Raw genomic sequence first — 13958 nt, forward strand, 5'->3', positions numbered from 1 at the left:
TGCAGCAACGCAAATTTTTTCAATTGTTGTTCGTGGTGTTGCAGCAACAGGGATTTTTGACGTCAAGTATTTTTCGACTTACGAGAAATTTTTTGACAAAATAACTTTTGGTGAAACAGCAACGCACAGAAAGAAATTTCTATTTATGAAAATAAACCAACACATAAAACTAAGTCTTCCTCACGTAGAGGGATCTTCACAAAATATTATGCTAAAGAGCATCTTCCTCTTGACAGAGGGATTACAACAGGAACGCTTCAGTTCCACAAAACAACTATCTCAGAAAATTTCAGCACTGTTGTGCAATACAAAAAAAACTCTCTTGTTCTACACTGCTGTGTGCTCCCCTTTGCTCTCTATCTCTCTGTTTTCTACTTCTGTTTCTGTTTCTATTTATAGTGCGGGAAAGGGTCATCACCGCCTTAACTTGTTGATAAAGTTTCTGCTGTTCATAATGAACAGATCTAATCTTTTGCTATATTTTTGAGTCGGCGGTGATGAAATCTATGGCTAATAAATGTTGTTACGGCTTGAGAATGGTTCTTTTTCTGTTTCAGTCGTTCTGCTCATTAATACGGTTGTTGAAAAGTAACGGTGTGGCGCTGGATCTGATCTTCTACCTTCTGGAAATACAAAAATAATTAAAGAGTGAAAAGATGGTAATGGAGGTGACATAAAAGATCGGGAAAAAATGTGGGGCGCCGGATCACGATAAATAAGTAAAGTAGTTGCTGCTGCTGCACAGCAGTTGGAATTAATATTCCAACACTCCCCTTTTAATTTCAACTGCTGGGTTATCATTCATACCCAGAATTTTCCTTAAAAACTCAAAACTTTTCTGATCCAATGGCTTTGTCAGAATATCTGCAACCTGTTCCTGAGTCCTGCAATGTTGTAAAATGATTTCTCCATTGTTCACCAATTCTCTGATGTAGTGAAACTTTGTGTCTATGTGTTTTGTTCTATTGTGGAATACAAAGTTCTTGGATAATGCAATAGCTGAGCTATTGTCACAAAAAATAACTGTTGTTGTTGCCTGCTCCTGGCATAGACTTCTCAACATTCTCCTCATCCAAACCGCTTGACATGCTGCTGCTGTAGCTGCCACATACTCTGCTTCTGCTGTAGACAATGCCACAATTGGCTGTTTCTTGGAAGCCCATGAAATGGCTCCTAAACCTATGTGAAAAATGTAACCAGATGTGCTTTTCCGGTCATCTACACTTCCAGCCCAATCACTATCTGTGTATCCAACTAAATCTGAACATTCTGAAACAGTATAAAATATGCCATGCCTTTTTGTACCTTTAACATACCTCAGAATTCTTTTTGCTGCCTGCCAATGTGTTTCTTTTGGCTTCTCCATGAATCTGGAAATTAAACTAACAGCATACATTATGTCTGGCCTAGTTGCAGTCAAATACATGAGGCTGCCAACTATGCTCTTGTAAACACTAGGGTCAAAATCTTTGCTGCTGTCCTCTTTGCTGAGTTTTAATCCCATCACTGTGGGAGTGATTACTGCCTTACTGTCCTGCATGTTAAATCTTCTCAACACTTCATTTACATATTTTGCCTGTGAAATAAAAATTCCATTTTCATTTTGATCTACTTCTATTCCTAAGAAGTATCTCAGCAAACCCATGTCAATCATCTCAAATTCTTCTTTCATGACTGATTTGAAATTTTCAATGAGGTAGTCATCATTACCTCTAAAAATCACATCATCAACATATAACACAACAATTAAAATTTTACAGTCTTTTTCTTTGATGTAAACAGTGGGTTCTCCCTCACACTTCTCAAATCCGTTCTCCAGTAGATAGGAATCTATCCTACTGTACCATGCTCTTGGCACTTGCCTTAGCCCATAAAGAGCTTTCTTCAATCTGCAGACTTTGTGCTCTTGGCCTTTCTTCTCATAGCCTAGAGGTTGCTCGATGTAAACCTCTTCCATTAATACTCCATTCAAGAATGTTGACTTCACGTCCATTTGGTAAACTTTCCATTTGTTTTGTGCTGCTATGGACAACACTGCTCTTACTGTTTCCATTCTTGCAACTGGTGCGAAAGTCTCCTCATAATCTCTCTCATATTGCTGCTTGTATCCCTTGACAACAAGTCTTGCCTTATGCCTTTCTATCTTGCCTTCAACATTACTCTTGGTCTTGTAGACCCATTTAACTCCAATGACTTCTTTACCTTTTGGTAGATCAACTAAATCCCATGTCTTATTTCTTTCTATGGCATTCATCTCCTCATCCATAGCTTCTATCCATTTCTCATCTTTAATTGCATCTTCGAAATGAACAGGGTCATCAACATGAGAATACAAAGCAAACAAAGAATTCATTCCTTCATCATAAATATCACTTAAATTTCTGAATTTCTTACCTCTTTCATTCGGTGTGCAAGTGCTTGTAGATGCACTTGAATTTCCTCCTTGTGGTGTGCTTGGAGAAGCACTCTCATTTCTCCTCAAGGGTGTCTTTTGTTGTTCTGTTGTTGGCGCTGCTGTTTGGGGATGTGTTTCAGCCAACTCCTCATCATCATAATCATGAGACAAACAGTTTTTAACATTAACTGTTTTCTCTATGCTTCCATCCCAAGCTTCCTCTTCAATAAATTGAACATCTCTGCTCACAAAAAACTTCTTGATGGATGGGATATATAACCTGTAAGCTTTGGATTCTTCACTGTATCCAATGAAAATACATTTCTCCCCTTTGTTGTCCAATTTCTTCCTTAGCTGATCTGGAATGTGTGCATAAGCCACACAACCAAAAAATTTCATGTGGGTGACTCCTTTCTTTCTCCTACTCCATGCTTCTTCTGGCACTTTGTTCATCACTGCTTTTGTAGGACATCTATTCAAAATATATACTGCACAATGTACAGCTTCAACCCAATAATCATTTGGCAAATGCTTTTCCTTCAACATGCTCCTCTCCATATCCATGATTGTTCTGTTTTTCCTTTCAGCAACTCCATTTTGTTGCGGGGTGTACATTGCTGTAAATTTCTTATGAATTCAATTTTCTATGCAAAAACGCAAAAATTCTTTGGAGATATACTCACCTCCTCTGTCAGTTCTCAAAACCTTGATACGCAGCCCACTTTGATTTTCTACAAGTGCTTTGAAATTTTGGAATTTTTCAAACACTTCACTCTTATTCTTCAGAAAATAAACCCAATTCTTTCTGGTAAAGTCATCAATAAATGTTAGAAAATATTGGCTGCCTGCAAGTGATGGAGCTTGCATCGGTCCAAATAAATCTGAGTGGACTATTTCTAAGGGTGATTTTGCCCTTATGCTTTTCCCAGTTGGAAAACTTTCTCTGTGTTTTTTTCCCAATATACAACCTTCACAAAGGCTGTCAGGATTTTCTATCAATGGTAATCCTCTTACCATTCCTTTTCTACTCAACAAATTAAGACCTCCAAAGTTGAGATGTCCAAATCTCAAATGCCACAACCAATTTTCATCCTTTGGTACGCTTTGGAGAGCCTCTTGTGTCACTGCTGCAACTATTTGTTTATTTTTCAGATCTGCCCTTATTCTGAGAGGGAACATCTTGTTCCTTGTCATCTTCACTTCAGCAATACAACGTTTGCTGGGTAATCTGTCCATGATGGTGCATACATCATTCTCAAAGAGAACATTGTAACCCTTCTGAACAAGTTGTCCAATACTCAAGAGATTACACTTCATTCCAGGAACATAATAAACATCTGCTATGGTTTTCTTTTCACCTTTCTTTGTAAATATTTTAACTTCTCATTTTCTCAAAACATAAATTTTACTATCAGTCCCAAGTGTGACTTGTGACTGCACACTCTGATCTAAAGCAGAAAACAGGGATATGTTTCCTGTCATATGGTTGCTGCAACCAGAATCTAGAAACCATATATCTTCACTGTTTGTTTCAGCCATATTACAAACTAACAACACATTATCTTGACTGATATTTTCTCTAGTGATATTTGCACTAGATCTATTACTCATATCATGTTGCTTCTTCCTACATTCATTTGCATAGTGCCCATATTTTTTATAATAATAACATTGGACATTGGATTTTTCATACCTTTGTCCTTGAGCATGATGTTGTCCACTTTGTTGGCTGGTGCCATGGCCTTGGTTCTGATTTGGATTGCTGCCTCTTCCTTGAACGTTTGTTGGACTGTTTCTTCCGCCTCTGTATTGGGTTCTGCCTCTTCCTCTCTTGTTTCCTCTGCCTTGACCTCTTCCTCTTCCAAATGACATCTGGGTCTTGAAGGCTTGCTCTAGAGATGATTTTTCATTTCTACTCAACCTCTGCTCATGAGTTATCAGTGATGCATGAAGTTCATCAACTGAAAAATTTGAGAGATCCTTTGTCTCTTCTATGGTGGTGACAATCACATCAAACTTTGAGGGTAGACACCTCAATAGTTTCTTCACAATCCTCCTTTCTTCAAGAGTTTCTCCATGAGACCTTATCTGTGTGACCAAACCAATTGTTTGTGTGAAGAATGAGTCAATATTGTCTGACTCCTTCATACGCAGGTTCTCAAAATCTTTCCTCAGCAACTGTAGTTTTGCTGTCTTCACTTTCTCCATGCCTTGATAGGCTGTCTTGAGAGTTTGCCATGCTTCTCTAGATGTATTGGCTGCTGCTATCCTCATAAACACACTCTCATGCACTGCTTGATATAAGAATACAAGGGCTTTTGAGTCATTCTTCTTATTGCTCTTCAACAACCCTTTCTCTGCTTGAATTAATCCAATAAACTCTTCTTCATTTGCTGGCTCTTCAAATCCATATTCAACAAATTCCCATAAATCATGTGAGGCAAACACGGCTTTCATGGTTATTGCCCAGTAGTCATAATTTTTCCCATTGAACTGTGGGAGCTGGGTATTAAACATACCCACGCTGGTGCTGGCCATTCTTGTAATACTTGACTGTAAAATAAATCACTTAATTCTCTTCAGCAGCTACACAAAAACTAATCTGAAAAATACCTTGACAGCGTTTTCGCTCTGCTGGATAATTTGCTGCAGCAACAAATCTTCTTTCAGCTTCTTTGATGTCTTCAAAGAGCCTGGACAAGCTCTGATACCATGTCAGGAATTTCTGGTTATTCCAAGCAAAATACAGTGGAAAAATCCTTTGTTTCCACTGTTGAAATTTTTCTGATAAATTCTGAAAAAACAAAGATATGAACAGAGAGTAATACTCTGTTTTCTGATAATTCAAAAACACAAGAACAGAGCATAAAATAAAACTCTAGTTTCCCTCGGGATCAAAAACTGATCAAAATAATACTTTGTCTTTGACACAGAAAAATACTCTGTTTTTAACTCAGAAAAACAGAAAAATTTGTTCTCTGGAAACAGTGTTGCAGCAACATAGTTTTTTTTCAGTTGTTGTTCGTAGTGTTGCAGCAACGCTGTTCGTGGTGTTGCAGCAACGTAAATTTTTTCAGTTGCTGTTCGTGGTTTTGCAGCAACGGGGATTTTTTACATCAAGTATTTTTCGACTTACGAGAAATTTCTTTTGACAAAATAACTTTTGGTGAAACAACAACGCACAGAAAGAAATTTCTATTTATGAAAATAAACCAACAGATAAAACTAAGTCTTCCTCACGTAGAGGGATCTTCACAAAATATTATGCTAAAGAGCATCTTCCTCTTGACAGAGGGATTACAACAGGAACGCTTCAGTTCCACAAAACAACTATCTCAGAAAATTTCAGCACTGCTGTGCAAAAAAAATTCTCTTGTTCTACACTGCTATGTACTCCCCTTTGCTCTCTATCTCTATGTCTTCTACTTCTGTTTCTGTTTCTATTTATAGTGCGGGAAAGGATCATCACCGCTTTAACTTGCTGATAAAGTTTCTGCTGCTCATGATTAACAGATTTGATCTTTTGCTGTATTTCTTGAGTCGGTGGTGATGAAATCTATAACTGATAAATGCTACGTCGGCTCGAAGCTGGTTCTTTTCTCTTTCAGCCGTTCTGCTCATTAATATGGTTGATGAAAAGTAACGGTGTGGCGCTGGATCTGATCTTCTTCCTTCTGGAAACACAAAAAATAATTAACGAGTGAAAAGATGGTACTGGCGGTGACATAAAAGATCGGGAGAAAATGTGGGGCGCCAGATCACGACAAATGAATAAAGTAGCTGCTGTTGCTGCTGCGCAGCAGTTGGAATTAATATTCCAACACTCCCCTTTTAATTTCAACTGCTGGGTTATCAGTCATACCCAGAAGTTTCCTTAAAAACTCAAAAGTTTTCTGATCCAATGGCTTTGTCAGAATATCTGCAACCTGTTCCTGAGTCCTGCAATGTTGTAAAATGATTTCTCCATTGTTCACCAATTCTCTGATGTAGTGAAACTTTGTGTCTATGTGTTTTGTTCTCTTATGGAATACAAAGTTCTTGGATAATGCGATAGCTGAGCTATTGTCACAAAAAATAATTTTTGCTGTTGCTTGCTCCTGGCATAGACTTCTCAACATTCTCCTCATCCAAACCGCTTGACATGCTGCCGCTGTAGCTGCCACATACTCTGCTTCTGCTGTAGACAATGCCACAATTGGCTGTTTCTTGGAAGCCCATGAAATGGCTCCTGAACCTATGTGAAAAATGTAACCAGATGTGCTTTTCCGGTCATCTACACTTCCAGCCCAATCACTATCTGTGTATCCAACTAAATCTGAACATTCTGAAATAGTATAAAATATGCCATACCTTTTTGTACCTTTAACATACCTCAGAATTCTCTTTGCCGCCTGCCAATGTGTTTCTTTTGGCTTCTCCATGAATCTGGAAATTAAACTAACAGCATACATTATGTCTGGCCTAGTTGCAGTCAAATACATGAGGCTGCCAACTATGCTCTTGTACACACTAGGGTCAAAATCTTTGTTGATGTCCTCTTTGCTGAGTTTTAATCCCATTACAGTGGGAGTGACTGCTGCCTTGCTGTCCTGCATGTTAAATCTGCTCAACACTTCATTTACATATTTTTCTTGTTAAATAAAAATCCCATTTTCATTTTGATCTACTTCTATTCCTAAGAAGTATCTCAGCAAACCCATGTCAGTCATCTCAAATTCTTCTTTCATGACTGATTTGAAATTTTCAATGAGGTAGTCATCATTACCTGTAAAAATCACATCATCAACATATAACACAACAATTAAAATTTTACAGTCTTTTTCTTTGATGTAAATAGTGGGTACTCCCTCACACTTCTCAAATCTGTTCTCCAGTAGATAGGAATCTATCCTACTGTACCACGCTCTTGGTGCTTGCTTCAGCCCATAAAGAGCTTTCTTCAATCTGCAGACTTTGTGCTCTTGGCCTTTCTTCTCATAGCCTAGAGGTTGCTCGATGTAAACCTCTTCCATTAATACTCCATTCAAGAATGCTGACTTCACGTCCATTTGGTGAACTTTCCATTTGTTTTGTGCTGCTATGGACAACACTGCTCTTACTGTTTCCATTCTTGCAACTGGTGCGAAAGTCTCCTCATAATCTCTCCCATATTGCTGCTTGTATCCCTTGACAACAAGTCTTGCCTTATGCCTTTCTATCTTGCCTTCAGCATTACTCTTGGTCTTGTAGACCCATTTAACTCCAATGACTTCTTCACCTTTTGGTAGATCAACTAAATCCCATGTCGTATTTCTTTCTATGGCATTCATCTCCTCATCCATAGCTTCTATCCATTTCTCATCTTTAATTGCATCTTCGAAATGAACAGGGTCATCAACATGACAATACAAAGCAAACAAAGAATTCATTCCTTTATCATAAATATCACTTAAATTTCTGAATTTCTTACCTCTTTCATTCGGTGTGCAAGTGGTTGTAGATGCACTTGAATTTCCTCCTTGTGGTGTGCTTGGAGAAGCACTCTCATTTCTCCTCAAGGGTGTCTTTTGCTGTTCTGTTGTTGGCGCTGCTGTTTGGGGATGTGTTTCAGCCAACTCCTCATCATCATCATCATGAGACAAACAGTTTTTAACATTAACTGTTTTCTCTATGCTTCCATCCCAAGCTTCCTCTTCAATAAATTGAACATCTCTGCTCACAAAAAACTTCTTGATGGATGGGATATATAACCTGTAAGCTTTGGATTCTTCACTGTATCCAATGAAAATACATTTCTCCCCTTTGCTGTCCAATTTCTTCCTTAGCTGATCTGGAATGTGTGCATAAGCCACACAACCAAAAACTTTAATGTGGGTGTCTCCTTGCTTTCTCCTACTCCATGCTTCTTCTGGCACTTTGTTCATCACTACTTTTGTAGGACAACTATTCAAAATATATACTGCACAATGTACAGCTTCAGCCCAATAATCATTTGGCAAATGCTTTGCCTTCAACATGCTCCTCGCCATATCCATGATTGTTCTGTTTTTCCTTTCAGCAACTCCATTTTGCTGCGGGGTGTACCTTGCTGTAAATTGCTTATGAATTCCATTTTCTCTACAAAAACGTAAAAATTCTTTGGAGATATACTCACCTCCTCTGTCAGTTCTCAAAACCTTGATACGCAGCCCACTTTGATTTTCTACAAGTGCTTTGAAATTTTGGAATTTTTCAAACACTTCACTCTTATTCTTTAGAAAATAAACCCAAGTCTTTCTGGTAAAGTCATCAATAAATGTTAGAAAATATTGGCTGCCTGCAAGTGATGGAGCTTGCATCGGTCCACATAAATCTGAGTGGACTATTTCTAAGGGTGCTTTTGCCCTTATGTTTTTCTCAGTTGGAAAACTTTCTCTGTGTTGTTTTCCCAATATACAACCTTCACAAAGGCTGTCTGGCTTTTCTATCAATGGTAATCCTGTTACCATTCCTTTTCTACTCAACAAATAAAAACCTCCAAAGTTGAGATGTCCAAACCTCAAATGCCACAACCAATTTTCATCCTTTGGTACACTTTGGAGAGCCTCTTGTGTCACTGCTGCAATTACTTCTTTATTTTTCAAATCTTCTTTTATTCTGAGAGGGAACATCTTGTTCCTTGTCATCTTCACTTCAGTAATACAACGTTTGCTGGGTAATCTGTCCATGATGGTGCATACATCATTCTCAAAGAAAACATTGTAACCCTTCTGAACAAGTTGTCCAATACTCAAGAGATTACACTTCATTCCAGGAACATAATAAACATCTGCTATGGTTTTCTTTTCACCTTTCTTTGTAAATATTTTAACTTCTCCTTATCCCATAACAGAAATTTTACTATCAGTCCCAAGTGTGACTTGTGACTGCACACTCTGATCTAAAGCAGAAAACAGGGCTATGTTTCCTGTCATATGGTTGCTACAACCAGAATCTAGAAACCATATATCTTCACTGTTTGTTTCAGCCATATTACAAACTAACAACACATTATCTTGACTGATATTTTCTCTAGTGATATTTGCACTAGATCTATTACTCATATCATGCTGCTTCTTCCTACATTCATTTGCATAGTGCCCATATTTTTTACAATAATAACATTGGACATTGGATTTTTCATACCTTTGTCCTTGAGCATGATGTTGTCCACTTTGCTGGCTACTGCCATGGCCTTGGTTCTGATTTGGATTGCTGCCTCTTCCTTGAACGTTTGTTGGACTGTTTCTTCCGCCTCTGTATTGGGTTCTGCCTCTTCCTCTCTTGTTTCCTCTACCTTGACCTCTTCCTCTTCCAAATGACATCTGGGTGTTGAAGGCTTGCACTAGAGATGAGTTTTCATTTCTACTCAACCTCTGCTCATGAGTTATCAGTGATGCATGAAGTTCATCAACTGAAAAATTTGAGAGATCCTTTGTCTTTTCTATGGTGGTGACAATCACATCAAACTTTGAGGGTAGACACCTCAATAGTTTCTCCACAATCCTCCTTTCTTCAAGAGTTTCTCCATGAGGCCTTATCAGTGTGACCAAACCAATTGCTTGTGTGAAGAATGAGTCAATATTGTTTGACTCCTTCATACGTAGGTTCTCAAAATCTTTCCTCAGCAACTGTAGTTTTGTTGTCTTCACTTTTTCCATGCCTTGATAGGCTGTCTTGAGAGTTTTCCATGCTTCTCTGGATGTATTGGCTACTGCTATCCTCGGAAACACACTCTCATGCACTACTTGATATAAGAATACAAGGGCTTTTGAGTCCTTCTTCTTATTGCTCTTCAACAACTCTTTCTCTGCTTGAGTTAATCCAATAAACTCTTCTTCATTTGCTGGCTCTTCAAATCCATATTCAACAAGTTCCCATAAATCATGTGAGGCAAACAAGGCTTTCATGGTTATTGCCCAGTAGTCATAATTTTTCCCATTGAACTGCGGGAGCTGGGTATTAAACATACCCACGACGGTGCTGACCATTCTTGCAATACTTGACTGTAAAAAAAAATCACTTAATTGTCTTTAGCAGCTACACAAAAACTAATCTGAAAAATACCTTTACTTGACTGTAAAAAAAAATCACTTAATTGTCTTTAGCAGCTACACAAAAACTAATCTGAAAAATACCTTGACAGCGTTTTCGCTCTGCTAGATAATTTGCTACAGCAACAAATCTTCTTTCAGCTTCTTTGATGTCTTCAAAGAGCCTGGACAAGCTCTGATACCATGTCGGGAATTTCTGGTTATTCCAAACAAAATACAGTGGAAAAATCCTCTGTTTCCACTGTTGAGAATTTTCTGATAAATTCCGAAACAACAAAGATATGAACAGAGAGTAATACTCTGTTTTCTGATAATTCAAAAACACAAGAACAGAGCATAAAATAACACTCTACTTTGCCTCGGGATCAAAAACTGATCAAAATAATACTCTGTCTTTGACACAGAAAAATACTCTGTTTTTAACTCAGAAAAACAGAAAAATTTGTTCTCTGGAAACGGTGTTGCAGCAACACAGTTTTTTTTCAGTTGCTGTTCGTAGTGTTGCAGCAACGCTGTTCGTGGTGTTGCAGCAACGTAAATTTTTTCAGTTGTTGTTCGTGGTGTTGCAGCAACGGGGATTTTTGACGTCAAGTATTTTTCGACTTACGAGAATTTTTTTGACAAAATAACTTTTGGTGAAACAGCAACGCACAGAAAGAAATTTCTATTTATGAAAATAAACCAACAGATAAAACTAAGTCTTCCTCACGTAGAGGGATCTTCACAAAATATTATGCTAAAGAGCATCTTCCTCTTGACAGAGGGATTACAACAGGAACGCTTCAGTTCTACAAAACAACTATCTCAGAAAATTTCAGCACTACTGTGCAAAAAAACTCTCTTGTTCTACACTGCTGTGTACTCCCCTTTGCTCTCTATCTCTATGTCTTCTACTTCTGTTTCTGTTTCTATTTATAGTGCGGGAAAGGGTCATCACCGCTTTAACAAATATTATGCTAAAGAGCATCTTCCTCTTGACAGAGGGATTACAGCAGGAACGCTTCAGTTCCACAAAACAACTATCTCAGAAAATTTCAGCACTGCTGTGCAAAAAAAACTCTCTTGTTCTACACTGCTGTGTACTCCCGTTTGCTCTGTATCTCTATGTCTTCTACTTCTGTTTCTGTTTCTGCTGTTTTTAACTCAGAAAAACAGAAAAATTCGTTCTCTGGAAATGGTGTTGCAACAACACAGTTTTTTTTTAATTGCTGTTCGTGGTGTTGCAGCAACGCTGTTCGTGGTGTTGCAGCAATGTAACTTTTTTCAGTTGCTGTTCGTAGTGTTGCAGCAACGGGGATTTTTGACGTCAAGTATTTTTCGACTTACGAGAAATTTTTTGACAAAATAACTTTTGGTGAAACAGCAACGCACAGAAAGAAATTTCTATATATGAAAACAAACCAACACATAAAACTAAGTCTTCCTCACGTAGAGGGATCTTCACAAAATATTATGCTAAAGAGCATCTTCCTCTTGACAGAGGGATTACAACAGGAACGCTTCAGTTCCAGAAAACAACTGTTTCAGAAAATTTCAGCACTGCTGTGCAATACAAAAAAAAACTCTCTTGTTCTACACTGCTGTGTCCTCCCCTTTGCTCTCTATCTCTCTGTTTTCTACTTCTGTTTCTGTTTCTATTTATAGTGCGGGAAAGGGTCATCACCGCCTTAACTTGCTCATAAATTTTCTGCTGTTCATAATGAACAGATCTGATCTTTTGCTGTATTTTTGAGTCGATGGTGATGAAATCTATGGCTGATAAATGCTGTTACGGCTCGAGAATGGTTCTTTTTCTGTTTCAGTCGTTCTGCTCATTAATACGGTTGTTGAAAAGTAACGGTGTGGCACTGGATCTGATCTTCTACCTTCTGGAAATACAAAAATAATTAAAGAGTGAAAAGATGGTAATGGTGGTGACATAAAAGATCGGGAAAAAATGTGGGGCGCCGGATCACGACAAATAAGTAAAGTAGTTGCTGCTGCTGCACAGCAGTTGGAATTAATATTCCAACACAAGCTGCAGAAGGAAAGGGAAGAGTTGGAGAAGCTCAAGGTACTGGGCCAGTGAGTGGTCTTTCTATAGGTTCTTACGTTCCTGTTGTAACTGTGGGATCATCCATTCCCAACCTGTGCCAAGCTATTTTGTCTCATGCTCCTCCTTATCAAAAAGCTTTTGTAGTTGCTGACACAGGTCCCCGAACTTTTCTACTGGGGCGTCCATCATTTTAACCTGCAGAAAGTGCAGTCCCTCCACTAGAAGAACAATTTCAGAAAATTACATTGCAAGCTTCCTAACCTGAGGTAGTAAGTCCATCTCAGGTTCAAGCTCTTCCTATATCTAGTAAAAAATTGGTTTTTCCTTGGCATCCTAGGAAAGGTCAAATAGGCATCAAGTGCATTGTGAAGGCAAATTATTTTATTAGAGAGTTAATGGAAAAGGATCTTCACCAATACGATGTGACTATAAACCCTGAGTTGACTTCACCAGGTGTCAACAGAGTAGTTATCAGACAACTAGGGAACCAATACAGATATACCCATTTGGGTAAAAGGCTTCTTGTTTATGATGGTTGAAGACGCCTGTACACAGCTGGGCCATTTCCCTTTACATCAAAATAATTTAACATCTTTCTTGTTGAGGGGGACTATGGACCTGGTGGTCCAAGAAGGGAGAGTCAGTTCAAGGTAGTTATAAATTTTGCAGCCCAAGCTCACTTACACCATTTAGGAATATTCCTATCAGGGAGGTAGGCTGATGCTCCGCATGAAGCCCTGCAAATTCTTGATATTTTTCTATGGGAGCTACCAACTGAAAGGTACATTCCTGTTGGGAGATCATTTTATTCTGGTGATCTGGGGGAAAAGCAGTCCCTTGGAGAGGGATTGGAAAGCTGGCGTGGGTTTTACCAAAGTTTAAGGCCAATCCAAATGGGATTATCCCTCAGTCTTGATATGTCTTCAACTGCATTCATTGAACTGTTACCTGAGGTTGATTTTGTTTCGCAACTGTTGGGTAAGGATGTCCGAGCAGTACTTTTGGCTGACACTGATCGTGTAAATATTAAAAGTCCTTAAGAGGTTTTCGAGTTGAGATAACCCACATGGGAAAGATGCGTCAAAAACACCAGATTGTTACATTGACATCACAACCTACACAGGAGCTAACCTTCCCCATGGATCACAATTCAACTATGAAATCAGTAGTTGAATATTTTCGAGAGCATTATAATATTTCATTACAGCATACTCAACTTCCATGCCTCCAGGTGCCAAATTACTTGGCAATAGAGATTTGTAGAATAGTGGCAGGGAAGCACTATTCAAAGAAGCTAAATGACATGCAAATCAGTGCATTGCTGAGGGTTACATGCCAGCGGCCTCAAGATAGGGAGAATGCTATATTGCAGACAGTATATCAAAATGCATATAATAATGACCCTTATGCAAAAGAATTTGGCGTCAAGATCATTGATATGGCAGGAATTTTGCCTGCTCCTAGGCTTAAAAAATAA

General features: G+C 38.4%; 1 pseudogene; it reads left to right on the forward strand.

Annotated features, from left to right (window-relative positions):
- Positions 1 to 12382: 12382 nt before the first annotated feature.
- LOC149194802 (protein argonaute 1 pseudogene) lies at positions 12383 to 13958 on the forward strand (annotated as a pseudogene).

The sequence above is a fragment of the Pinus tabuliformis genome, chromosome 2_2, assembly GCF_031772625.1.
Source record: "Pinus tabuliformis cultivar Carrire ecotype Pingquan chromosome 2_2, CPIR1, whole genome shotgun sequence".
Taxonomy (NCBI): domain Eukaryota; kingdom Viridiplantae; phylum Streptophyta; class Pinopsida; order Pinales; family Pinaceae; genus Pinus; species Pinus tabuliformis.